Source organism: Scyliorhinus canicula, chromosome 12, assembly GCF_902713615.1.
Source record: "Scyliorhinus canicula chromosome 12, sScyCan1.1, whole genome shotgun sequence".
In the NCBI taxonomy this organism is placed as follows: domain Eukaryota; kingdom Metazoa; phylum Chordata; class Chondrichthyes; order Carcharhiniformes; family Scyliorhinidae; genus Scyliorhinus; species Scyliorhinus canicula.
This window is the reverse complement of record NC_052157.1, coordinates 21863466-21890061: the sequence shown is the minus strand read 5'-3', so window position 1 is coordinate 21890061 and position 26596 is coordinate 21863466. Positions and strand designations below refer to the sequence as shown.

Genomic DNA, 26596 nt, shown 5'->3' with positions numbered 1-26596 from the left:
TTTCCTCCGCGTGCTCCGGTTTCCTCCCACAGTCTAAAGAACTACATGTTAGATGGATTGGCTGTACTAAATTTCCCCTTAGTGTCTGGGGATGTCCAGGTTAGGTGGGGTCGCGGGGATAGGGTGGGAGAGTAGGCCTAGGTCGGGTGCTCTTTCAAAGGGTCAGTGCAGACTCAGTGGGCTGAATGTCCTCCTTCTGCACTGTAGAAATTCTATCATTCTGTGGGCGAGAGTGGAAAATATCAGGAGATTGCAAAAATCGGTTTCACCTTGTCGTAAACCCAGTTTGAAATTGTCCGCCAACGGCGAGTCCCGTTTCCCACCGCCGCACATCAGGAAGCTAATTTCAATACTTTGGAATCTCATTATAAGCTCAAACATTTCTCCTCCCCCTCCCAACACTGGATCACGCACTCACAGGGGTGTGTGCTAGCATGCCGATATGTTTCACAATGATACATAAGCGACATGCACCAGGCGATCTACACTTCGCTCAGGACTTTGAGGTTAGATGGCCTACCGTGCTTTGAGCAGCACTACATCGCTGCTAGGGGGTCTCATGGGCAAGCCTCTACCTGCCACACCAATGGTGGGGCAGGGGTTGCTTTTCAATGGCTGTAGGGGACGGGCTTGCATGGGGAAGGGGGAGGAAGTGGCCGCTGGCAAGCGAAGAGGCTGCAGGGCGAGGACTGTACCGGGGAAGACGGATATCCCGGGGTGTGAGGGGGACCCTCATGTTATCTATGCAAGCGGCCTCAAGGTGGTGAAGGATGAGGAGGCAGTCTCGCAGGTGATGAGGCCAGATGAAAATGTGAGCGTATGTGTGAGAGCGAGTGAGTGGTGATGTCCCTTGAGCTGACAGGGAGTGAGATGCCGGTGAAAGTGTGAAGGGCTTGCGAGTGTGTGAGTTTAGAACGATGAGATAGTTGGCTTTCCTCGGCATCATGGGGGAGATCATTCATTCTCTTTCTGCACTGTATGGCTGGCCTTTTGTGCCAGCATTAGCAACGACCACCACTGCCACCACTTCCGAAGTCAGGGTGGTGAGATGGCTGGATCTCCTGTGGCCAGAGAGGGGTTAGTGGACATCATGGTGGGTCACTGAACTCCTCTTGGATTTCGGGACCATGTCTTCACTGGGTCGTAAGCATTATGAACTGTGTGCTTGGTTGCAGTTTCGATATGGTACCCAGGGTAAGGAGGCAGTGAGATAGTGGTGTGGCTGGTGATCCAGAGGCTGTACACTAGTGTTTACTATGGCTGCATAATTAATGAAGCACAAAGCGGACAATATGGTGCATTAATCTGCCCTTGCGATGGAAGCAAAAACCTATTTTTTCATGCCCGCCACCCACACTTTTTATTGTCCATCGCTAATTTCCCTTGAGGGGGAATTTAAGAGTCAATCACAGAGCTGTGGATCTGGATTGACAGGTAGGTCAGACCGGGTAAGGATGGCAGATTTTCTTTCCAAAATGCCATTAGTGAACCAGATGGGTTTTTATGACAATTGATTCATGGTCATCATTAGATATTTAATTCCAAATTTTAATTTTTATTCAAATTTCACCATCTGCAGTGGCGGGATATGAACCTGGCTCTGTGAGGCCTGGTTTCCGAGTCCATTGACAATATCGCTGTGCTACCGCTTCCCCAGTGAAATTCAGGGAAACTTCCATCTATTAAGTTTGATCTTGCATTTAAGGTGCAGGATTCTTCCCTACCCGGAGGGGCGGGCGATCCCGGCGCCGAGGAGTAGCGTGATCACTCCGGCGTCGGGCCGCCCGGAAGGTGCGGAATCCTCCGCACCTTCAGGGGCTAGGCTGGCGCCGGTGGGGTTGGCGCCGCGCCAGCCGGCGGGGTTGGCGCCGAGCCAGCTGGCGCGGAAGGGCTTGTCACCACGCCAACCGGTGCCGAAGGGCCTCCACCAGCCGGCGCGAGTTGGCACATTTGCGGGAGCGCCAATGTGTGCTGGCGTCATCCCAGCGCATGCGCAGGTGGATTCTTCTCCACGCCGGCCATGGTGGAGGTTGACAACAGCTGGCGCGGAGGGAAAGAGTGCCCCCACGGCAAAGGCCCGCCCATGGATAGGTGGGCCCCGATCGCGGGCCAGGCCATCGTGGGGGTACCCCCCTGGGCCAGATCCCCCACGCCCCCGCGAGGACTCCGCAGGCCGCCCACAGAGCCAGGTCCCACCGGTACGTACCTGGTTCGATTTACGCCAACGGGACCGGCCGAAAACGAGTGGCCACTCAGCCCATCGCAGGCCGGAGAATCGCCGGCAGGGCCGCTGCTAGTGGCCGCTGACCGGCACGGCATGATTTCTGCCACCGCCAAAACCCTGGCGCCGGAGAATTCGGCAGCCGGCGTCGGGGCAGCGGGGTGGGATGCACGCCGCCCCCCGCGATTCTCCGACCGTGGGGGGTCGGAGAATCCCGCCCAAGATTTGTCATTCGGACGGAATTCCACATGGGTCCTGCACCCTGACACAACCCTCGGGAGCGGCAACCCCACAATTTGAGCTGTTTCATGGAAATTCCCTCCGTGCTTTTCCACTAACACGGGAGGATTCCCTTTATGGGCTACTGCTCCACACCCTGCAACTTCCTACCTTCCTCACTGCCGGGACACGCCTTGGTGTTCCATTCTACTGCCTGGTGGTGGGGAATATCCCCACTGGAGGGTTCTGCTTGTGGGCGTCCTCCCCTTTTCCCTCGGGCACCTGGCGCAGAGGGTGTTGCACGTTTCAGTGCCATGCAATCGTAGATTAAGGCGGTTCACGGACTCCCAGGCTCAATGGGCGGGATTCCCTGAGGGGGGTAATGGAGCTGGTGCGATCGCCGCGGTGCCGGTCAGGGGCCGCTGAACGCACCTCCCCCCGGCTATTCTCCACACTCGCCGAATGCCCTCCAAGTTCAGGCCAGTTTGGCCGAATCCTACCTGTGTAGTTCGCTGTGGTCCTACCCGGCGGGACCTCAGCGTTCTGGCTGTGAGGGCCGTCCTGGTGGGGAGGAGGGGGAATCCGACTCCGGGGAGGGCCTCCACAGTGACCAGGCTCACGATCGGGAGCTCCAGATCGGCCGGCGGGCTAATTCTGGAGGGATGGGCCCTATGTTCCTCCGCGCTGGGCCCCTGTAGGGCTCCGCCATCTTTCCTGGGGGCCGGCACGGAAACGGCAACCCACGCTCATGCGCGGACTCGCGCCGCCGTTGCTGGCGCCCCTTTCGGCTGCTGGAGCTGCGTGAAGTGCTTCAGTGCCGTGCTGGCTCCCTGTGCGGTGCAGGATTGCTGCTCCTAGCAGCCAGATGACGCTGTCGTAAAACACTCTGACGTTTACAACAGCGTCAACATTCAGTCCCATTATCGGAGAATCCCGCCCCAGGTCTTTTCTACAGTCAAGGGGAGCCAGAGTTGCACGTTTATGTAGATTCTGTGAGGTTGCAGTTCCTTTTTTGTTAGCTACTTGAAGGGGCTGTTCCTCGACGTTTGGCTGCACCTCAGCCCTATCCTCCTACTGTTTGGTCACCCAGTGCAGAGGGGGCCGGGGAGGGAAGAGGACCTTCTCATAAGCCTGCTCCTGGGCCTGGTCATCAACAGATCCAGGCAGTGGGCAGCTGGCCGGGTCTTCAGGCCCAACTATCTTCTCCTCTACCACGGCTACCTTACGCAGGTGGGTGGCCTCAGAGAGCGAGCACGCGGTGCCCATGGGTATGCTTCAGAGCTTCCGTGACCGATGGGCACTGCAGGGGGCTGAGGTGCATCATCACCCCTGGGAATTACATTTTCGATTAGTTAGTTGTTTCCTCTGATAGTTTGTTTCGGTTGTAGTGTCCTATCAGGGGCTGTCTCCGTTTATCATTTAAAAAAAAGTTTATTTGTTCTGATCAAGAGTATACCAAATTTATTCAGCTGTTCCACAGGTATGGCTTTGTGACTGTAGGATTCTGCATTGCATCAAAATACCCAGTTGTGGTTGAAGAGAGTCAGAGTGTTCCACCTTTTGACAAGTTTGCACCTTTGGAACATGTTTTTTTGTTGCTGTGTGGAAGAATTATTTAGTACAGTTTTGATCTGCGGTTTGATCTGCTGTAAGGAAATGTAAATGGCCATTGGCAGTATAAATGCACTCGTATTGTTTTCAGGCACAATCAAATACTGTGAGTGGGGTATAATATCCAGTGGGTTGGCTATACAATGGGCCGTGTATAGCTCTAGGCTATGAAAGGTTGGTGCTCAAAAGTCCAGGCAACTTACTTTTAGTTGTGCGGGTCGCCCTGCTTGAGGTTTGTGATGCTATCTCATTGCGCAAATAAATCAGAGCTCCAAAGTATGTCTGTGTCAGAAACGAACTCTATATGCAAACGGTACGGTAGCACAGTGGTTAGCACTTTTGCTTCACAGCGCCAGGGACCTGGGTACAATTCCTGGCTTGGATCACTGTCTGTGCAGTCTGCACGTTCTCCCCATGTTTGTGTGGGTTTCCTCCGGCTGCTCCAGTTTCCTCCCACAGTCCAAAGATGTGGAGGTTAGGTGGATTGGCCATGATAAATTGCCCTTAGTGTCCAAAAAGACTAGTTGAGGTTACTGGGTTATGGGGATAGGTGGAGGTGTGGGCTTAAGCAGGGTGCTCTTTCCAAGGGCTGGGCTGAATGGCCTTCTGCACCGTAAATAATATGAATTTGGATTTGAGTTTATGTGTAGCCCTTAAGACTCCGAGCTAGGTGCCAGTGCACTTCACAAAGGCTTAAACTAGCCTTGCGGTTCAGGAATGGCAGAGTAAGGAGGCCCCTGCATTGAATTGGCAAAGATAAGATTGATTTGAAATTCTTGGTTTGCATTAGAATGCACCAGATTTCTTTTCTCTCTCTTAAAAAGATTTATTTTATTGTCGAGGAGTGTTGTGTACAGGAAGTGAAGACCCTGTATTTATTTCTGCACCAACAATTAATTGTCTGATTGGTGGTGTGTAGTGGAACGGTGTCACGCTGATCGGACAAAAGAGTATTACGAATACCTTTTTGAAAAGCTTCCTGTGAAATGGGCAAATGTGAGCAAAGATATTTGGTAATAGTTTGGGATTTTATTCTGACAAGGTTTTCAGATGAGGTGCACATTTAATAACAATGGAACATTCTCAGCTGCTTTCTTTCCTGTTCGAAAGAGATATTGTTTAACAAGGATTTCATGAGACTAGGCATAGTCTGCCAGCCACGTCATTAGCTTAACCATTAGTCTATATTACAAGCTGTGGCATTGATTGTGAGAGCTGTATTTGAGAGACCATTAGGATGTTTTAGGTTGCACGAATGGGACTAATTTTTCTTAGTTACAAAGCCTCTGAAGAGAACTGTGATATTCTGCACACATCGTAAATGTAACTACTTTATTTCCAATCTGATCTAGGTGTCTCCTGCCTACAACTGGACTGTGAATTACATCAGTTGTTCAATGGACCTTTACATAGGTCAAATTCAATTGAACATTGTACACCACACTATGTGTAATTGTGAGGATCTGCAGCCTCCTAAATGGTTGTCTCAGACATCTCTCTACACAGCTGTGCAATCGCTCATTTGATTTAACTTTCGTTCGTATGTTGTATTTGTTACACTTTGGGCTCCTTATATTCCTAATTTAACATATTGAGGATATTTTCCACAAGCTGAGCGATAAACCCTTCCAATGGAAATAATATAGTCATGTGCTTCAAATCGCTCCAAACAAACAGAAATCATCATGTCACCAGGCTGAAAGTTGCAGTTCATACTTATTGAGTCGTAAGATAATATGGAGGTAAGAGTTAATAACAGTTCAGAAATACGGCTCTTGATTCTTAGCACTAATTTAAAATTGTTTCTCTTGGACCAAAGCAACAATCATTGAGTTGCATTTCATACGAGTACGGGCTGCTGAGCTCATGGGATCGTGCCTCACCGCACTGACCTGGACAGGCAATGGAAATGGCTGAACTGAACCAAAGGACTGACTAAGATTTCAACACTTTGGGGCACTCTCTGTCCTACTGGGGAAAGACCCAAGAGCGGGATTTCTTGGTTCCGCCAGCGATAAGCACCTTCGTGGACAGGACAGGAAAACCTGGAGAGCAGCCAAAAGTCAAATTCTCCCGCCCGCAACGATGCATGCCACTGGCAAGACCAGAAAATCCGACACTGAAATATCGGGCTGGATTCTCCGTTCCTGCCGCGCCAGATTTCTGGGTCAGCACGCCTGCGGGATGCTCCGTTTCACCGGCTGGTCAATGGGGTTTCCCATTATAGGGCAGCCCCACACCATCGGGAAACCCCCCGGTTGCCGCCAAAATGGAGCATCCCGCTGGCGGAGAATCCAGCCTGTCATCTTTTTGATAACATGGCTTCTTCTCTGTCAGGCTATCCCTAAAATGCCAATATGTCTGCTTTATGAGACATCAGAATGGACATTGAGAGTAAGTTGTGGATTATGGAATGCAGAAGCCACTGGGGTAGTGCACTTAAAAATGGTATAACTGATGTAAAAGCGCAGCCATAGGCTGGGAGGTGAAGGCGATGTTTTAAATACCTCCTGCTCGAATCCAGGTGAAGTCTGGCGGGTTGAAATTACCTGACTGTAGTGTGTGTACCTTCTGCAACAATGTATGCTTTTAATTTCAGTGGGTTGGGTTTAGTGCAGTGGCCATCGCAGTGGGAGCCATGGCAGGACAGGCCCATGTCACAATGGGAGAGGTCCTGTGTCAGTCTCCTAGCTGCATTAAAATCTACCCGATCAAGTCAGAAGGTATGGCAGGCTAACGCAGGATTCCCAGCCTTTGCCAGCAGGATGATAATTAGGGTCAATAATGAGCCAATTGCCACCAATTAACAATTGAGCTGAATGCAATTTAATGATGACCCAGGGATTAAATGAGGGCCACACAGGTCTCCGATATTCTTGAAGGCCACCTAGTGGACACTGGCGGGTTTGCCAGCAGCTTCCTGGGGACTCCCTCACCTCACTCTGTTCCTAAGTGCCTTCCTTCTCTTGCCTCCAACTTCCCTCCTCCCACTTGTGACAGCCCCAGCCCACCTTCACTCACCTGTGGTCAGGGGTCTTTACATGATCCTGGGGTCTCAAGTGGGTGCACTGCCGCCAGCAGCCAATATTAGCACTGGCGGCATGAGGAGCCGCTGGCCTCTGATTGGTCGACAGCTCTTAGAAGGCAGAGCCACTGCCACCAGGGAACTCAATCACAGGGAAGGTAATAAAGCGCCTGAAGGGCACTTGGTTTTTTTCGGGCCTCCCCGCCAAAACTGATGGTTTACCGCTCTGACCTATGGACTGTAGCCTATATTCGGACACAATACCCATTCCTAACATAGAGTCATAGAGGTTGACAGCATGAAAACAGGCCCTTCGGCTCAACTTGTCCATGCCGCCCAGTTTTTACCACTAAGCTAGCCACAATTGCCCGCATTGGGCTCATATCCCTCTACACCCAGCTTTCCCATATAACTGTCTAAATGCTTTTTAAAAGACAAAATTGTACCCGCCTCTACTACTGCCTCTGGAAGCTCCTTCCAGACACTCACCACCATCTGTGTGAAAAAATTGCCCAACTGCAGGTTGTCCTCTGCAGTTTGTTGGAAGAATATCTGTCAAAGCACCTGTTGCGTGACACTGGCGATGTGGTTGGTAGCTTTCCAGTGTTTCTCTTGACATTTGGTTCCTACGTATAGTTTTGGCAATTTTGGAAGGAACAATGTGCGGCTGACGTTTTCAGAAATGCCGTGCGTCACGTGAACACTTCCAGTCTGAAAATAAAAATCGCTTATTGTCACAAGTAGGCTTCAAATTACGTTACTGTGAAAAGCCCCTAGTCGCCACATTCCAGCGCCTGTTCGGGGAGGCTGGTACGGGAATTGAACCGTGCTGCTGGCCTGCTTTGGTCTGCTTTCAAAACCAGCTATTTAGCCCAGTGTGCTAAACCAGCCCCAGGTAAGCAGCCCCATGTCTGTCAGACAAAAGTACTTTGAAGGTGAATGCATGACCCCCACCAGCCATTTCCCACCCTTGCGTTGAAGAACTGGGAAGAAATCTGCCGTTTCCTGGTCAAGCTGCCAATTTTGTGTGAGTGACTCGACACCGCTGTCTCGCTGCCGGTACATTGAAATAAAGTTGGAGAATAACCAACTTCTCTTTATTTTATTAAAAAAATCAATCTCAGCAGGATTGTTCAGAAACTTATGTCTCTTCTGAATGCTTTGTGGCATTTCTGTGAAATTATTACCAGTCCAGTCAGTATTCTCCCCACGTTAAGTAGCAATTTTAACAAAGGGCATCACATTATATTCAAAGGCAACAAATGGTTTGTTTTTGTGCATTCATTGTTGCGTGGAATTAGGGAGTAGCAGTGAGAGAGAGAGAGACACTTCCCTGTGAGCTGTCTGCAGGCCAAACCTCCATTCACATGACAAAATACCGTCTGACACAACATGAGAGTTGTCTAATTATTAAACTGCTGTGTTAATGATGCTGCCGTGTGTGGGTAGGACTGAAAAACTGTTCTAAATGTTTACCTTGTGTGAATTGCATTCCCTTTTCTGTGAGTGTGATTGAAAACAATGTGGTGTATTCTGAATACATTTGGCAAGAATATAATCAGACCTGTGTTGACATCTGGAAAGAGACTTATATATAAGGCACTGTGTACTATCAAAGACATGACCAGTGGGAAGATTTGTTAAATCACAATTTTGTTTTTTGAAGATTTGATCAATCACAATTTTTTCTTTTTAAACATTTGTTTGATTCCAGACTGGAGCGTTACTGTTTGAGCCTGTGTGAAGTGGAGCCTTATGAAGCACCAAGCCGACCACTTCAAGCTCGTTTCCATTGGTAAGATCTGTGAACTTTAATACCAACAGATTTGAACTTCATACATATATTATGCTTTTTAAAATGATTCTGCAAAATCTACAACAATTAAATTAAGTGATTCAATCAGGATTATGGAGCGCATTATTCAAAAGCACTAAGGTCACCTTGACTTTTTGATGTTAGAGGTGTGTCTGCCACTGGTTCATTGATTTCTCGGTAACTAACCACAACCAATTCAAGCTTACTGAATACATTTGTCTGTTCTATAGACATTGAAGTAGCACATACTTGTACAGGCAAAGCAGCCTCGTAAAAGGATTCATGATCTTTGCCAGTGGCTGTATGAATAAAGGCACGTAAGCATTAAGCTTATACTGGCCACAAAAGTCCCAGGTGCGATATCCAGCCTGTTTTAAGCTGATTCAAGTTGGGTGTTGCAGTTGGCTTTAGTATGTTTAGTTCAGATAGGGGTGAGAAGAGCTGCCGAGGTTCATAGAATCATGGAATCATAGAATTTGCAGTGCAGAAGGAGACCATTCGGCCCATCAAGTCTGCACCGGCTCTCAGAAAGAGTACCCTATTTAAGCCCACACCTCCACCCTATCTCGTAACCCCACCTAACCTTTTGGACACTAAGGGGCAATTATAATGATCAGTCTACCTAACCTGCACATCTTTGGACTCTGGGAAGAAATCGGAGCACCCGGAGGAAACCCATGCAGACACGGGGAGAACATGCAGGCTCCGCACAGATAGTGACCCAAGCTGGGAATCGAACCTGGGACCCCGGAGCTGTGAAGCAACAATGCTAACCACTGTGCTACCGTGCCGCCGTTCTTGCTTCTGATTCCTATCCTGTAACCTCGCTCCATTTCCAAAAGGGCATGAATGGTTATCAGGACCCAGCTAGGCTTGGCAGTGATTCCCTCCCTGGCCAAATAGTTAATCTGAATTCACTGTCTGGACACCTGCCTGAAGAAGTGTGAGAGTGGCTGCCGGAATTCAGATACCACAGCCCAGCATCATTCACCGCCTTCAAGACAGAGAGGACACAATTGGGAGGGAGAATAAAATGAAATTATTAAAACAATTCATGCAACTGAAATATCTGCTCTGTCTGATGTAAGCAGCGTCCTTCACAAAATCGGAGAAATCAAACCTTGTTTTGAGAAAGGTGCATTTGTATGTCAAGTTATTTATGGAGGATTCTTTCTTGCGCAATCGCACACTATTGTCACAAGTGATTTGTTTTCAGTTGGCGTTTTTTGTGCAAAACTGCAGTACGCGAGCTGCATATGTATCGCTCTCAAATGTAGAAATAGGCAAGACATAGCAGCATGCCAAATTATTTTCCTTAAACATAAACAAAACAAAAAAACGCGACAGTGCATCTCTGTAACACACCTGAGATCGGCGGTCTGTACATCCAACTCCGCGGCTTCATCATTAATGAAGAGAGTGGAAACACTGTCACTTGGACAAGCAGAACTCACAAACTCTGCCTCATTATTTTAACAGCGTAAAAGTAATGGGCTGTTCCTACTGTACACAGAGAAACATGATAAAAGGTTGAAAAATTCTGTTACATTGCTGTAGTGGGAGCAGAAGTGGTTTGTGGCTGACCTTAAATTATTTAGGTGAGGTTCAAGGTTGGCCCCGTACAATATAAATAATACTCTGGAGGCAAGTGAAGTTCTGGAGAGCACAAGTGACTATCTTTTCAATCTTTTATGCTGCTGGCAGAATAAAAGCCTTTGAGAAAAGGCACACAGAAGTAACGTCTGAGTACGTTAAAAGAAGGTAACGCTGCCTTGTGCCCCTGAGCCTAAGCCAAGCGAGTTGTATTGGCTGGTGGGTAGATCTTGGTGAGCGGGTATTGGAAGCTGTGGGATGCAGATAGCACATGGGCCATGCTGGTAGACCTGAACAAAGAACTCAGCGTTCTCAACATTTCCACCCAACACTGTTGATATTGTTCAAAGCTTTTTATATGTTGGCATGGTGTGTGAAAAAAAAATGTCAGTTTGTGCATTGTTACACAGAATGTTGGAGAAATTTCCCCTGTGCATTGTTGAACCAAAAACCTTCAAAATAAATCTCTGCAACAACATACTTGTGTTGAACCCGCAATATGTGCAGCATCTTATAAACTCATTTCCTTTCTGGGGCCTGGCTTAAGTCCAACATTGGCTTAACAGATTGGAAGTCGTCTTTTTCCCCAATAAAATCAAAATGCTGTGGATGCTGCAAATCTGAAATAAAAACAGAAAATGCTGGATAAACTCAGCAGCTCTGGCAGCATCGGTGGAGAGAGAAACAGAAGAGCTTCGAAGAAGAGTTGCATGGGACTCAAAAGCACTAACTCTGTTTTTCTCTTTGCAGATGCTGCCAGGCCTGCTGGGTTTTCCTCGCGTTTTCTATTTTTATCTTCTGTGTCTGTGCTGACTGTAAGAGGCCCAAGTAAAATTATTATCAATCCAATTCCAATTTGCACAGGTTCAAAGCATTGAATTGCACAGAGCTCAAGCATCAAGCTTGGCAATCTCTATCAGGGACTGGGATGTGCAATACTGTGCTGTAGAACACGATCTTCTGTGCTTGGGGAAAAAAACTTTACTTCAGCTCCTAACCTTCCATGCACCCGAAGGATTGAAATGGTTACTGGAAACTGAAAATTACTGTTAATATAAAAGCAAATTACTGCAGATGTTGGAATCTGAAACGAAAGAGAAAATGCTGGAATATGAACAACCCCTCCCCCCATATTATCCACCTTTCCTTACCCTTTCTCCTCTTTGCTTCCCCCTTCCCCTCCCCTCCCATCTACAGTTCACCCTCTGATGTTAGTTTCTCTGCTGTTTGACCTTTCACATCTTCTGTCCTCTCTGGGGACTGCCATTTGCACCCGGTTTCCCTGGGTTTCTGTGGCTATGACTCATCTTTCATTCTCACTCCACAGTATAAATATTTCCCACTTGCTCTGTCAGTTTTGACAAAGAATCATCGGAATCTTAGCTCTCTACAGATGCTGCCCGACCTGCCGAGGTTTTCCAGCATTTTCTCTTTCGTAATGAGTTAATATGATCTTGTTACACTGGCTTACACAATTAACACATATGAACAGCACATGTCTGAAGTAAACAAGATAGAAGGAAGTTATACAAATGCACTCAGTGTTTACCTCCTAATGTAGTCAACTGTAATTGCCTGAATGTTTTAAAGTGAGAAAATAATTTCAACTCCCTGCTTTGACTGCCAAATTTTTTCTAAAGACTACTGTTGTCCGTGAGAGATGGAGCAACATTCCTGTTGATGGGATGTTGGATTATGAAGAAGAAAACACCTGATGCAATGGGGCTCATCATCCGGTTCAGACACAGGGTGGGTGGGTTGCTCCTGTCCAAGTGCACAGAGGACATGTCTCCCACTCCTCTATTCCTACACCCGTTGAGCTGGATTGGCAGATTTAATAGTGAGTCTCTTGAGGCTGTCCCTGTCGTGTGTTAGGCTGGGGAAATGGGCTCGGATGGAACTGGGTAGAAATCCTCAGCTGATGGCTCCTCCACCTGGCCACACATCAGGGGATGAATGCTTCCATGCCCTCACCGGTGGGTTCACTGGGGGGGGGGGGGGGGGGGGGGGGGGGGTAGAATTTGGCAGCAGGCCTAAAAATTGGTTTAACGCAGGCATGACTTTCCTGTGGGACCTCGCGGTGCCGTCCGCTATGGTGGATTAGGAAACCCACAGGTGGACAGCGTGAAACTGATTTGCACCACGCTAATGGGATGCAGATGAAGGCCTGACCAGAATGCACCACCCTTCCGCCGCCATGCCCTGTTATCCACGCGGGCAGGAAACACGTTAATCCAGAATTTATTTGGAGCAACATGGCATGCAGAAGTCAGGACATACCTGAAGAATTCTTGGCCTGCCTCTGGAGTTCAGTTGGAGGTCACCAGCGACCCTGGAACATCACAGCAGTGGGTGGGGGCATCATGTACCAGGTGGATCTTCCACCTTCAGTGTCATCGAGGAGATTGAACTTCCAGCCTCAGAATGTTCCTGAAGATCCATCTTCTCTTTCAGGAGGTCTGCTTTCTTTCTTCAATGGTGGGTCAGTGATGTTGGGCACCTTTTAAAAACGGCACTCTGGTATGGTGGTGGGACGCACAAATAAAGACTCCCCCTGTCACTGAGTACGCCGCTAAACCCCCAGATGTATAATTAATGAAGTCGGGGCTGGATGATATTGCATAGTTTCCCGCTGGCCACCCTCACCCACCTGCAGCAATTAATCCCAGATTGGAGAATTCCTCCCCAAGTGACAAGGTAGTGGTGTACCGACCATCCTTAAATGTCCAACAAAGTGCATTTAACAGATTGGTGCAGCTAATCTATTTGTAATCTTGTCACAAAAACTGTCCGGTTAAGGAGTGGAGCTCTTCTAGTTGCTGTTGATTGCTTAATATTGCCCATCTGCTCTCTTCTGGTCTTCCCTTTGCTTTTCGCAGGGCGGCCTCCCCTTAGGTTGACCCCCCCACCTTTCTTCCCTACACACATCCGCCTTTAAACCCACCCCTAAGCATCCCTCCCTAAACTACCCAAAATCTCCCAGCCCAAGACCCTGGACTTACTGACGATCCAAGGCCTCGGGGTGCTGTCTTCTCCAGCAGTCCCGGCAGTATCCACTGACACCGTCTTGGTGCCGCCAACAAATCAGAGGGATGAGAGGTGGAAGACCAGCTCAGCCTTCATTAGTCTGCTCCACAGCACTTTATGGCTGCCGGGTGTGTCAGCATGAAGTGCGTTGGCTCTGCGCTGATGAGGTTTCCAGATTGTATGACACCCAGATCATTTGCAGCCGTGGCATTTTAGTTGACTGATATGAACCTCCCACCGCAAAACTGCCTACTTCTGTCTCTGACCAAGCTCAGCTCATCTGTTGTTGAAGCCCTCAACCATGTCTTTGTTACCTCCGGACATAACTATTCCATTGTTATCTCACATCTTCCATAGAATTCAGCTATCCAAATCTCTGCCGCCTGTGTCACTCACACCAAGCCATCCATCACCCGCGCTCGCTGACCTACATTGGTTCCCGGTCCAGCAATCCCTTCTTTTCAAATTCTCATCCTTGTTTTCAAATCCCTCAATAACCTTGCCCCTCCCTAGCACTGTAAGCTCCTGCAGAATCTCTGTGCTCCACCAATTCCGGCCTCCTGCGCTCCCCCGATTTCACTTGCTGCTCCATCAGTGGCCGGGTCTTCATCAGCCTAGACCCGAAGCTCTGGAATTCCATCCCGGATCGCGTCCACCTCTCTCCCACTGCTCCTTGGAAACCTGCTTCTTTGTCCAACCTCTTTGTCACCTGTCTTAAAATCAGCTTATGTGGGTTGGTGCTCGATAAAACAGTGGGATGTTTCACCACATTAACGGTGCTAGATAAATGCAAGCTGCTGTTGACGAGCGAAGGGATAAATGTGTTAAAAACATGTTTTATGAGAGATTATCTTTTACTTAAATGTTCCCTGCCTACAATCTCAGTTGCAATTTATAACAGGCAGTAACATGTGTGTTGACGTGCTCACCCAGTCCAGCCTGAACAAGAAGAGCAATTAATTGTAATATTTAAGAAAAGCCCATTTTCAAATAGAATTTTCTGAAATAATTAATCACATCAAATAATTGCACTCCGGCTATTTATTGTTCCACAGATTTGTTAGCTATTAATTATTAACTGTTGTTACTCAGATCACTGAAATTCTGATGCCTCTGGGATTTCTTGCGCAAAGTGGTATTTTCAGCCAGGCAGCTGAAGGGAAGGGTGAAAGTTCTTGGAATGTGCTTTATAAATGCAAGTTCTCTCAAACACAGTTGATGTAGAAATGTGCAAGATTCGCCATGGGAGTGTCACCCGGTGCTATAGTACAACAACAGCTCACGTTTATATGCTTTGAACATAGAAAAAACATTGCAGAGCATCTCAGAGAGACAGAATCACACAATGGTGGGCACCAAGCCAAAGGAGGAGATATAGGGCTACATTTTGTGACCAACACTGAAATTTTGCCGCCAGGGCCAAAAGCGAGAGACAAACCCACCTTGGCTGCCAGCTGGACCTGGAGAGGTGGGGCGGTCAATTCAGTGGCTGGGGCTGGGCTGGGGATCCTGCCCCCAAGAGCTGGCAGCCCCATCGCAAGGTTGGCAATCTCAGCAGCCTCAACAGCGCCACTGCTGACTGAGTCCAGTGCTGAGACTGGAGCTGCAAGGAGAGAGGCATAATGCCTGAGGCACCATCAAGGACAGCCAAGTGCGGTCTTTCGACACCAAGGCCAGACAGGCAGATAGGCCTCGGCAATTGGTGGGAAAGGGGAAGGGGCCGGCGTTGCTGAAGGCAGCTGGTGCTGTAGTTGCTAGGGCCACCGCTCCCTCTAGGAGAGCCCCTTCTGTGAGCCATGAATGACCTAAAAGGAGGCCCGCGCCACTTTCAACTCTACAAAAGGATAACCTGGCTGACTGGATGATCTCACTTCCCTCTCCCTGGGAAACCCCCACCCCCTCCGAGCCTCTGGCTAAATACCACCGAAAAAGGGGTGAGGTCCTCAATTGGCCACTTAAGCGGCTCAGTTGGCCTCCAAACAGGTAGTCCGTTTGTTATGTTTTCCAAAGTGATATGATGCTCCCGTTCCTGAAAGAGCTGCCCCTCGACTGTATTATCAGACCAAAACCACCTGATGACACAGGTGCAATGGAGGGGCTGAGAAAGGTGATTTTGAAAGGGAGGATAAAGTAACCGAGGATCAATTACAATGTCACTTTGCTTCATGCTCAGCAAGGGAGTTTAGATGTGTAGCAGTTTAGTGTGATAAAGGGAGCGGGAGCTGGGCCTTGTGGGCAAGATGCACTTGAATAGGGGATAACAGCTAAATTGCATGGCCTTAACTCCAACTTTTAAAATGTGCCTATTGTTCATTGCAAGATGATATTGCAGTTTATTCCCATCCATAACTGAAGAACTGGTTTTATTTTTAGAGTTCGAAACACACAGTGAGTAATAAAAGACTGAAGCATTCCATTTTTGAAAGTTAATGACATTTGTACCTACTCTGAATTAAATAAAAAACCCATAAAGGAACACATTTGTCACTGGACGTTTCATAATTTGGTAACCCCGCTCAACAGAATGTGACGTAAGTAATGGGTAAGGGAAGGATGTTAACAACTTTTATTGCCCGAGGAAAAGATTCACTGTCACCAATTTTTCTCCTGACAATGAAAATTAAAATTGCCCTCAGCAGAATCCAAATCTATGACAAGTAGACCAAGTAGGATGAACCCATTCAACGTCCAGGCAGTATGAAGAGTCCTGTACATATGAGGAGTAGAGCAGCACCACAACAGGTTTTAGTGTTTAACCGAGACATACTTAACCGGATGTCTGAAATTACTAAAGCACGACCAACCTCACCAATCCAAAAGGCAGTTTAGGGCAGCACGGTAGCATAGTGGTTAGCACAATTGCTTCACAGCTCCAGGGTCCCAGGTTCGATTCCCGGCTTGGGTCACTGTCTGTGCAGAGTCTGCACGTTCTCCCCGTGTCTGCGTGGGTTTCCTCCGGGTGCTCCGGTTTCCTCCCACAGTCCAAAGATGTGCAGGTTAGGTGGATTGGCCATGATAAATTGCCCTTAGTGTTGGGTGGGGTTACTGGGTTATGGGGATAGGGTGGAGGTGTTGACCTTGGGTAGGGTGCTCTTTCCAAGAGCCGCTGCAGACTCGATGGGCCGAATGGCCTCCTTCTGCACTGTAAATTCTATGAAAAAAAGAATAATTTCTGTAAGGCAAGGCTTCTGGAATGGAGTGGGTTGCAGAATCACGTGGGAGGCATTGGGGCATTGGCATTGTGGTATTTTCACCGGACTAGTAAACCAGAAACCCAGGATAATGCTCTGGGGATCCGGGTTCAAATCCCACCACTGCAGACGGTGAAATTTGAATTCAATAAAAATCTGGAATTAAAAGTCTAATGAAGACCATGAAACCATTGTCGATTGCCATAAAAAACCCATTTGGTTCACTAATGTCCTTTAGGGAAGGAAATCTGCCGTCCTTACCTGGTCTGGCCTATATGTGACTCCAGACCCACAGCAATGTGCTTGACTCTTAACTGCCCCCTCAATGGCACTCGGAAGGGTAATAAATGCTGACACAGCCAGCAACGCCCACGTCCCATTAACGAATAAAACAACAGTGTGTTAGTTGTGTGTTCGATTGTATGCAAGTAGTGAACATTAACTGTGAATTCACTTGAGACCCTATAAAGAGACAGACTAAAACTGTGGGTGGTTAGGAGTTATGTGTTAGTAATTTGTAACGGGCAGCACGGTAGCATTGTGGATAGCACAATCGCTTCACAGCTCCAGGGTCCCAGGTTCGATTCCCGGCTTGGGTCAATGTCTGTGCGCAGCGCCGGCCCTAGGGTTGCTGGCGCCCCGGGCAAGCTGAACTTCGGCGCCCTTGGGGGGGGCGGGGCCGAGGGGGGGGGCGGGGCCGAGGGGGGGGGCGGGGGGGTGGGGTCGAGAGGGGGTCTGGGGGGGCGGGGCCGAGGGGGGGCGGGGTGGGGGGGGTGGGGGGGGGGGCGGGGCGGGTGGGGGGGGGGGGGGCAGACCCGAGGGGGGGGGGCGGGGCGCGGACCCGAGGGGGCGGGGCGCGGACCCGAGGGGGGGGCGGGCGGGGGGGGACCGAGGGGGGGCGGGCGGGGGGGAGCGGACCGAGCCGGGGGGGGGCGGACCGGGGGTTGCTCTGACATCAGAGAAATACAAATTCTGAAAGTTTAAATAAGTTGCTCTGTGGAAAAACCTGCAGCACAGGGTGGGTGTGGACAGCGCCGGCCCTAGGGTTGCTGGCGCCCCGGACCGCCCTGGGGGAGGGCGGCCACCGCGCATGCGCTGGTTGGTACCGGCCCAACTGCGCATGCACGGGACCCGAGTCTCTGGCGCCCCCTAGCACATGGCGCCCCGGGCGACTGCCCGCGTTGCCGGTGCCTTGAGCCGGCCCTGTCTGTGCGGAGTCTGCACATCCTCCCCGTGTGTGCGTGGGTTTCCTCCAGGTGCTCCGGTTTCCTCCCATAGTCCAAAGATGTGCAGATTAGGTGGATTGGCCGTGATAAATTGCCCTTAGTGTCCAAAATTGCCCTTAGTGTTGGGTGGGGTTACTGGGTTATGGGGATAGGGTGGAGGTGTTGACCTTGGGTAGGGTGCTCTTTCCAAGAGCCGGTGCAGACTCGATGGGTTGAATGGCCTCCTTCTGCACTATAAATTCTATGAAAACTCTGTGTAAATAAAGTGTGTAAATACTGGCTTCAGTTTTATCCTTCACCAAGTAGCCTTTTGGAATAGAGCACAATGTGATGATCCTTTCTTCAATTCATATGCCTCTCTCCACCTTCCAGCTGGAAGTAAAGCCTAGCAGAGCTACCCAATAATGCCAGAAGTGTAGGTTTAAGCAGAGCTTTTGCCTGTGGAAGACCCTCTCAGACATTATCATCGACTGGAGCTCTGCTCCTTTTTACACCTCAGAATGAGCAAAACCAACCATCGGAATTGAACCACTGTTGCTGATTGCAGCATTAAGCTGTAGGGGATTTGTTGAAAGTAACGGGAATTTGATGGATCTTGTAAGAGTCATTCCGAAGACTCTCTTTTACTCCCAACACAAGTATTAGGTTCACTTTGCAATACATCTATCTTTGTTCCAGTTCCTTCAAGCTGCACCATCTTGTTATGCCTACCAGCGTATAAGAAACACACACTCCCCATTAGATGGTGTCATTAATTCACACTCATTGTGCTGAATGCTGCTCCCCATATTTGGTGAATCTGCAGAAATGGACTTTAGGTAAATGATTTAACCTTTTTTCTTTAGGAAAGCCTATTTATGGGGGGGGGGGGGGGGGGGGGGGGGGGGAGTTGCAGAAGCACGAAATAGCATAAGCGCTGGGAATAAAGGCTTTAATTGTGACCATATGGATATTGCACGTTTAGCAGGCTGGTCTCTTCACCAACACAATGTTCAGCTTAGGCCACGTTGGCCCATTCCTTACATGGTGCTTTGTCCTCTGGGCAAGCGATAGCAAGTATTTACATACCTTCTGAAAGTAACCTACAAGTTCATTTTTAAGGCTGTCAAAGATAGTCCAGTTGTCATTAAAAATAAAGGCATGTTTTCTGCTGTAAGCTTTAGCCACTGAATCTTAATTGCACTGACATATGCCACACAATACAGCTGAAGAGCTCAAGTTAGCAAGATATGGTCTGATTCCACACATCCAGATTTAAATGAGGGAAGTGTTCTCAGGAATACTGATAACACAAGAGGCTAAAGAAAAGCTGAAAACACGACATTGCCAGTTCAGTCCCTTTTATTGTTTGCACCGAAATAATTAAGTAGTTCACCCAATAAAGGGAGTGACAATATTCTCCCTGACTGCATTTCTCATTATTTGCCTGTCCCTTCACACTCCATTTCAGCTTTTATGCTCCATTCGTATCCAAAACTTCTTTTAAGTTTCTTTAGTGCCAGTGCATCCATGAATGAGAATGTGATGAATGGCCACATGAATTAGGTCTTGATGTCCTAATGAAGTTCATCTAAATTTCATTTTGTAATTTTGCGTGTGCAAAGCATCTGACACCAGATGGCAGGCGCTTTTTTTTTTCTCTCTCTCGCTACAATTCTTCTCCACCCCTAATGGTAAAAGATTTATGAATACAAAAGCACTTGTTAACTCGGATTTCTTTGAAAGCGTTAACCCTTGAGGCACTAACAGTTTCCGAAGGGCGCAGCGTTGGATGATTTTCTCAGGGAAATGACACAAACACTCTGAAAGGCTTGCTTTTGTATGTGAAGGAGGAGATTTTATCTGGAGCGCGTGGGACTTGTTGTGTCTGTCCCCTTTACCGCCCCCCCCCCCCCCCCCCCTGCTGATTTCACAGAGTTTAGAAATGTCAGGGTCAAACTCAACTGTTTCCTCCAGACAGATTTTTTATTTTTATTTTATTTTTATTTAAATTTAGAGTACCCAATTCATTTTTTTCCAATTAAGGGGCAATTTAGCCTGTTCAATCCACCTACCCTGCACATCTTTGGGTTGTGGAGGCGAAACCCACCCAAACACGGGGAGAATGTGCAAACTCCACACGGACAGTGACCCAGAGCCGGGATCGAACCTGGGACCTCGGCGCCGTGAGGCAGCAGTGCTAACCACTGCGCCACCGTGCTGCCCACTGATTTTTGTATTTTAATAATGTTCTGCGAAAAGCTCTCTGGAAAAGAGCCGTCAATCCGCAGTTTTATTGGATTATTTAAAAATAGGGAAATTCAAAATGGGAAAGAACCTGATAAAATTACTCATCACTTTTAAGCGTTTAAAAAAAAGTGACACTATATTGAAGGGGTTGAACTGGTGAACGTCGTAATGAGATACCTGCCATTGCTCTTCACTCTGTGATTGAGATGGAAATACTAATGGCAAGGCTCTTTTTTTAAAGTGATGACCCTTCCCTCGAGCGGAAAGAAAAGAATTGGTTCTGAGGAGACGCAATATTTATGCTCTCTCTGTGTTTTCTTTCCTCCTTGTAACCGTGCCGAGGCCCACAGTGTGAAACTGCAAATCCTATCTAATGCCTGCATTCACTTCAAACATTCTGTGGCAGAGTCTTCCACATTAATTCCAAATAAATGTTCGAACCGCACGTCCCATCGCAGTCCGATGCCGCAGTTACAAGTGGCTATCACGTTAGAAATAGAAGGGAAATCTGTTGTAAATTATTGCTTTCATTACCAGAATTGCCTGACTCTCCTTTAATATCCCAGCATCCCAAGCCAAATGCCATCACTGAGTACACCCGAGACATCCCATAATGAAAGGCAGGTTCCCTGGCAATGCAAAGGAGATTATTATTCCTGAAGAAATCTGAGTGGATGTTAAACAGACGAAACCTTAACCCAGGTGATTTTCTTGTACAAATTTAATTACTGAAGCTGGTTGCTTTCATGGTATAAATCACAACCTGGGTAGAGTTTTTTTTTCAAGTAGTAATGGCAATAAAGGCTCGTGTTAAAGGTCCCTGGTCTTAAAAAAGTCTATGAGTGGCTGCCAATTTAGGTGGACCCTGCTGGGAAATGAGGCATTGCAGCCATGTAAATATTGTAAAAAGAAAAGGGCCATTAATAAAACCCATTGGGCTGTGAATTTTGTTTAAGTTCTCCAAGGAGGAAATGGGGGAGGTGATAAAAAATATTTGTTCATTATGTAAGGGCTTCCTTTTCCCTCCATCCTGACAGTAATTGTCGACATCTCTGCGCATTGAAAAGTTATTTTTTCCTCCCAGTCCAGTGTTGTGAGCTACCATTCAGACTTTATTAGTGGATATGTGTAAAACTATTCCTATTGTCAGTTCAGACGTTTCACAGCAGCCCGATGGCAAAAGCCTCCCCACGTCTCCAAAGCTATGACAAAACGCAATGCGGGGAAGGGCAGCAAGGCAGCACAGAGGTTAGCACTGCTGCCTCACAGCACCAGGGACGCAGGTTCAATTCCTGCCTCGGGGAACTGTCTGTGCGGAGTTTGCACTTTCTCCCCGTGTCTGCGTTGGTTTCCCCTGGATGCTCCGGTTTCCTCCCACAGTCCAAAGATGTGCGGGTTCTGGGGATAGGGCGGGACGAGTGGGCCTGGGTAGGGTGCTCTTTCAAAGGGTCACTGCAGACTTAATGGGCTGGATGACCCCCTTCTGCACTCGAGGAGATCTATGGTTTAATTTAATGAAGGTGTATTTAGGCACTTTTAGGTGCGGTCGGTGTAACAGAACAGTTGTGTCTGGATGAAAGAGATGGAGAGGGGCAATGTGTATGTTAAACTCTTGACGCAGCCAGTATGATAGATCTATGGATGGTTCTAACAATCTCTAAAACTCAAATTAGCTTTGAAACTGAAAACCCATGCAACTTTGAATGGCTCTGAGAATATCTGAGCGCATTCTTTAATTATGATGTGGAGCTGTTGAGTTGAATATCCTGCCTGATTAATTACTTTATTTAGGAAGTGTTCCATGAAAGACAGCACTGTGTGAAAACACACCTGGACCTCATGTGACATGGCAGTCGCATAATACATGGGTGTGACTTTTAGTTTACACCAATTTGCTCACCTCTCCATCTCTCCTGAAGTGATCAACTAATTGCTGGGGAATGTTTCCATGGACACCAATGGTTATTCAATAGGTCACCCAGGTGATGATTATTTATGCATGATTCCCGGCAGTGAACGACGAGGGGCTATTTAATCGTTTACTGGTTTATTGTATCATCATATCTATTTCAGCCAGGATGACAGGAAAGTGATCTGGAACACTCCCTCCATAGCCCAGGGATTGTGAGGCCATTTGCAACTCCTCTGCTGCCAGCCAAGCTCTCTAAGTGGCTATGATGGGGGAAAGAGACTTTTACACATCTCCTTCACAAATGTGCCTTTGCAAAGAAGATCTGAGAAGAGATGGAGTGTTTTTTTTTTGTGGAGGTTCATCCCAAGCAGCTCGAGGGTGTAGGACGCTGTACTCCACAGGGTGTTCCCAGCTTTGCACACAGAGACAAATATCAACTGTTGCTAGAGGATCGTCTGTGAAAGGTGCTGTTGGGTCTGCCTGAAGCCTGCTGATCTTCCAGTGCGGAGAGTTGCCCATGACCGAGTGTTGCAGACTGGCATTTTCCAAGTTCCAGGAACACATGCTGAGCGTCGTTCAGCGCTGGTCCCCACAAGCGGGAAGCAGACGGATAGGCACTGGTGGGGGTCTGCCAGAGCACCGGAGGCCCCTAGCTACTTGTCCTTTGGGCAGTGTGGTGACCTGGTGCTGCTGGTGCCCCTTGGGCACCCTGGCAGTGACAGCCTGTGTTCAGGCTGGGGGGGTGTTCGGGAATCGTTTCGGGGGCCTCGGAGATCAGGACACCATTTAAAAAGGACGTCTCGATCCCTCGCTACACTGGGGTGTTCCAGTGAGCAGAGCACCCCACTCAAAACGGGGCTATGTAGGGCCTCGGCCGAACATTCCCCCGTTTAGGCCCCTTATACAAAAACAAATGTACAGCCGATTGCATGTAGGAGAGAGAGGGCAACTCAAGATAAAGGTCCCTGGATTCCGCTGCCATGCTGCTGCCTTGGTGGGAGGCCACCGCCATCCCTGGGCCTTGTTTTGGCTCAATGAGGGGCCCACATTGCAAGTCGGCATTTTTCTCGCCTAGAAGCGTAAGGATTAGAGAGAACTTGCCGGCAAATCACATGACCAGCCAACGGCAGGAAACTGGCAGCTCGTCTGCCTCGGTCGCACTTCCAAAGCCATTTAAAATATCCGGCCCTGCTTTCTGCGGCTTAACTGCTCAGTGGACCAACTCCCATTGGGAGATGGCCATGTATGACCATAAAAATCAATTACATTTGTAAAGAAAATATATATTGATTTAAAATGCTGCTAGATATGAGGTGGAACATCTGCTATTGTTATTAGATAACATTGGTTGGCTAGAGATAAATGAACCGGTTACTATTAGATTGCACATAATAAACAGTGAGTAAATTGCCGGCAGCATTCACATGAGCAGCTGATGGATATGTTTGTGGAGGTAATTGTCTTCATATATATGTTAAAGATGACAATGGAGCGGGCTTCAGAAATTGACACCAGAGTCAATTAATGGCCAGAGTCTAAAATTACATCATTGAATGGGTACAATTGACCCCAAAGAAGCAGGAATAACAGGAAGTAAGATTGTTGGATGAGCTATGACCACATCAAATTGAAGGAAAAAGCATACAAAGTGGCAAAGATTAGTGGGAGACTAGAGGACTGGAAAATCTTTAGGGGGCAACAAAAAGCTATTAAAAAAGCTATAAAGGAGAGTAAGATAGATTATGAGAGAAAACTTGCTCAGAATATAAAAACAGATAGTAAAAGTTTCCACAAATATATAAAACAAAAAAGAGTGGCTAAGGTAAATATTGGTCCTTTAGAGGATGAGAAGGGAGACTTAATAATGGGAGATGAGGAACTGAACAGGTTTTTTGGGTCGGTCTTCACAGTGGAAGATACAAATGACATACCAGTGACTGATAGAAATAAGGCTATGACAGGTGAGGACCTTGAGATGATTGTTATCACTAAGGAGGTAGCGATGGGCAAGCTAATGGGGCTAAAGGTAGAGAAGTCTCCTGGCCCTGATGGAATGCATCCCAGAGTGCTAAAAGAGATGGCTAGGGAAATTGCAAATGCACTCGTAATAATTTAACAAAATTCAGTAGACTCTGGGGTGGTCCCGGCGGATTGGAAATGAGCAAACGTGACACCACTGTTTAAAAAAGGAGGTAGGCAAAAAGCTGGTAATTATAGGCCAGTGAGCTTAACTTCGGTAGCAGGGAAGATGCTGGAATCTATCATCAAGGAAGAAATAGCGAGGCATCTGGATGCAAATTGTCCCATTGGGCAGACGCAGCATGGGTTCATAAAGGGCGGGTCATGCCTAACTAATTTAGTGGAGTTTTTTGAGGACATTACCAGTGCGGTAGATAACAGGGAGCCAATGGATGTGGTATATCTAGATTTCCAGAAAGCCTTTGACAAGGTGCCACACAAAAGGATGCTGCATAAGATAAAGATGCATAGCATTAAGGGTAAAGTAGTAGCATGGATAGAGGATTGGTTAATTAATAGAAACCAAAGAGTGGGGATTAATGGGTGTTTCTCTGGTTGGCAATCAGTAGCTAGTGGCGTCCCTCAGGGATCAGTGTTGGGCCCACAATTGTTCACAATTTACATAGATGATTTGGAGTTGGGGACCAAGGGCAATGTGTCCAAGTTTGCAGACGACACTAAGATCAGTGGTAAAGCAAAAGTGTAGAGGATACTGGAAGTCTGCAGAGGGATTTGGATAGGTTAAGTGAATGGGCTAGTGTCTGGCAGATGGAATACAATGTTGACAAATGTGAGGTTATCCATTTTGGTAGGAATAACAGCAAAAGGGATTATTATTTAAATGGCAAAATATTAAAACATGCTGCTGTGCAGAGAGACCTGGGTGTGCTCGTGCATGAGTCACAAAAAGCTGGTTTACAGGTGCAACAGGTGATTAAGAAGGCAAATGGAATTTTGTCCTTCATTGCTAGAGGGATGGAGTTTAAGATTAGGGAGGTTATGTTGCAATTGTATAAGGTTTTAGTGAGGCTACACCTGGAGTATTGTGTTCAGTTTTCGTCTCCTTACCTGAGAAAGGACGTACTGGCACTGTAGGGTGTGCAGAGGAAATTCACAAGGTTAATCCCAGAGCTGAAGGGGTTGGATTATGAGGAGAGGTTGAGTAGACTGGGACTGTACTCGTTGGAATTTAGAAGGATGAGGGGGGATCTTATAGAAACATATAAAATTATGAAGGGAATAGATAGGATAGATGTGGGCAGGTTGTTTCCACTGGCGGGTGAAAGCAGAACTAGGGGGCATAGCCTCAAAATAAGGGGAAGTAGATTTAGGACTGAGTTTAGGAGGAACGTCTTCACCCAAAGGGTTGTGAATCAATGGAATTCCTTGCCCAGTGAAGCAGTTGAGGCTCCTTCATTAAATATTTTTAAGGTAAAGATAGATAGTTTTTTGAAGAATAATGGGATTAAGGGTTATGGTGTTCGGGCCGGAAAGTGGAGCTGAATCCACAAAAGATCAGCCCTGATCTAATTGAATGGCGGAGCAGGCTCGAGGGGCCAGATGGCCTACTCCTGCTCCTAATTCTTATAATAGAGTAAGAAGTCTTACAACACCGGGTTAAAGTCCAACAGGTTTGTTTCAAATCACTAGCTTTCGGAGCGCAGCTCCTTCCTCAGGTAAATGATCACTTCGACTGGACTATACCTCACCTGAGGAAGAAGCTGCGCTCCGAAAGCTAGTGATTCAAATCAAACCCGTTGAACTTTAACCCGGAGTTGTCAGACTTCTTACTGTGCCCATCCCGGCCCTACGCCGGCATCTCCACATCATATATAATCTATGCATATACTAGTGCTAATAGATAAAATTGTTGGGTATATGTGGAACTATTAATGTCAGATAGCATTGAATAGTATGGATTTGTGTAACCTCTGCCTAATGCTCCCCATTTGGGGAGGGGTGGGGGGAGACTAATCACTTGTCAGCACTAAGATTATGATTGGATTGATGTAAAGCACTATGCTTATGGCGCATATTCTGGTTCTGAAACATTTTTCAGAAATATGACACCTGGAAACCATTGTAAAGAACAAAACAAGACAACAAAGTAAAATGGAGACACTGTCTTATTCGCCCAAGATTTGATGGCTTAACAGTAATGCTATTTACAACTTATGGCTAGACAGTGGCATATCAGGCTTCAGTGAGCACATCATGGAATGTCAATGTCGGCTGCTGTATGATAATTGAAGCAGGGCCAAATAATTAGTTTTTGATCTACAGCACTGTTTACATATTTAGTTTGAATTAATTAGATAGCTATAGGGCTTGCATTATGTAGTCCAGTCAAAGTGATTATTTAGTCAATTCCAATCATTTTTATGTAGCGTGACGGTCCTCCATCATTCTTGAGAGGTATGGGATTCCTTAGTGCATTAAAAAATTATATATTACTGTGGACTCTGGTTAATAACGGGATACTTGTATATCTCTGGTGTTGAACACTT

The 26596-nt window shown here is 47.5% G+C and overlaps 1 protein-coding gene across 6 annotated transcripts in view; it reads left to right on the top strand.

Annotated features, from left to right (window-relative positions):
* sema6dl (sema domain, transmembrane domain (TM), and cytoplasmic domain, (semaphorin) 6D, like) overlaps positions 1-26596 on the top strand; it is a 379666-nt gene that overhangs the window by 90747 nt on the left and 262323 nt on the right. For all 6 annotated transcript variants that reach the window (XM_038813920.1, XM_038813918.1, XM_038813921.1 and 3 more), the window contains exon 2: positions 8791-8871. The gene's annotated coding sequence lies outside the window, so the exon portion shown is untranslated. The remainder of the gene's footprint in view (positions 1-8790; positions 8872-26596) is intronic.